General features: G+C 41.2%; 1 protein-coding gene across 1 annotated transcript in view; it reads right to left on the reverse strand.

Annotated features, from left to right (window-relative positions):
• LOC123970542 (collagen alpha-1(XVIII) chain-like) overlaps positions 1–1991 on the reverse strand; it is a 41763-nt gene that overhangs the window by 8267 nt on the left and 31505 nt on the right. The window lies entirely within an intron of this gene.

Consider the following 1991-nt stretch of genomic DNA (forward strand, 5'->3'; position numbering starts at 1 on the left):
ATGGCCGACTTCCTGTTGACTTTAGGCTATGGGTTCTTGAGGCTTTTTTGTGCGTCTTGACATGATACATGTCCCCAGAAAATTTCGTACATGTAGGTTGAACGTGAACGAGGGGCTAATTTTTTCCAATTTTCTAGGTGGCGCTAGCGAGTCATTTTGCAACGCCCATGTGCGAAACTTGTAGAATACGAAATTTTTCACCGGTTCTGACATGTTTGCAAATTTTGGTGAGTTTTCGAGTATGTTTAGGCCATGTCATTTGGGCCTACTTTGCAGAAAAAAGAAAAAAAAATAAAAAAAATAAAAAAAAAATAATCCGAGCAAATTCAATAGGGACCTCACACGGTCGTGCTCGGGCCCTAATAATCCGAGCAAATTCAATAGGGACCTCACACGGTCGTGCTCGGGCCCTAAAAAAAATCCGAGCAAATTCAATAGGGACCTCGCACGGTCGTGCTCGGGCCCTAATAATCCGAGCAAATTCAATAGGGACCTCGCACGGTCGCGCTCGGGCCCTAATAAATAAATAATCCGAGCAAATTCAATAGGGACCTCGCACGGTCGTGCTCGGGCCCTAAAAAAATTATCTGAGCAAATTCAATAGGGACCTCGCACGGTCGTGCTCGGGCCCTAAAATAATCCGAGCAAATTCAATAGGGACCTCGCACGGTCGTGCTCGGGCCCTAAATAATATGAACTGCCTCCTTGGTGTCAAGATTAAGATTTTATTGTCTTGTTATCTCTTGATATCAGAAAGTCTACCCAGATATCAAATGACAGTATTGTGCTGCATTTATTTTGTAAAGCGAGATATTAACATTGTTTTCCTACAGTTGAACGGTTGAACCTTTAACATCCTTTAATATCCAGAAAAAAAAAGCATTCAGTGCGATCTTAGCCAGATTTGCCATCTTAAACGTTATTTATATGATTGCTAGATAGAAAGAATGAAAGACTCAATGTACGATCCTGACAATCCTCATACCTTATTTGCAAAACCATGAATTCATCATTAGCGCAATGTAACAAAGTACATTTACTCAAGTACTTTACAAATGTGAGGGTACTCTAATTTTATACAATTTTATACACACATATTCACTTTACTCCACTACATTTCAGAGGAAAATGTACTTTTTACTGCTCAATATGTTTCTGACATTTTTAGTTATTTTGCATCCAAAACATATGAAGAACTTCATATTCAAATAGGATGCTTTTTCATAGATAAGTAGGGGTGAAAGTCGATTTGTCAATTAAGTGATTGACAAAAAAATTAATTGGCAAATATTGTGATAACTGTTTTTTAATTTTTAATGCAACCGACTTCAAATTTCTGCTGTGCCTTCTAAAGGCATTGAAGATGAAAAGTTGTGCTATCTGTGAGTTTTCGTCAATGGGCGTGTCCATGGCGGGGTGTCAAAGATCAACTCTTCGCCATGACACAGGAAGTTGTCGTAACTTCAGTGTACATGCTCACATCTGGACCAAAGTGTACATGTAGGATGAGAGTCCCGCCCTGAACACATGTACATGCTGACGTTCACCCACAGTCATAGCGCCACCTGCTGGCAACAGGAAGTGCCCTTTAACTAAGCAGCCCCCGCCGCACGTTTCACCTACGTGTACGAATTTTCTGTGGTACGTGTATAATATCCAGACGCACAAAAAAGCCTCTTGGAGCGATGCCCGAAAACCAACAGGAAGTCGGCCATTTTTAATTTTATGGCCATTTTTGGATGATTTACACACTCCGTACTTTAACAAACTCCTCCTAGGGATTTAGTCCGACCGACTTCAAATTTGTGCTGTGCCTTCTAAAGGCATTGAAGATGAAAAGTTGTGCTATTTGCGAGTTTTCGTCAATGGGTGTGTCCGTGGCGTGGCGTCAAAGATCAAGTCTTCGCCATGACACAGGAAGTTGTTGTAACTTCAGTGTACATGCTCACATCTGAACCAAACTTTACGTGCTTGATAACTCTCCCACCCCG

Source organism: Micropterus dolomieu, linkage group LG01 (assembly GCF_021292245.1).
Source record: "Micropterus dolomieu isolate WLL.071019.BEF.003 ecotype Adirondacks linkage group LG01, ASM2129224v1, whole genome shotgun sequence".
Taxonomy (NCBI): Eukaryota; Metazoa; Chordata; class Actinopteri; order Centrarchiformes; family Centrarchidae; genus Micropterus; species Micropterus dolomieu.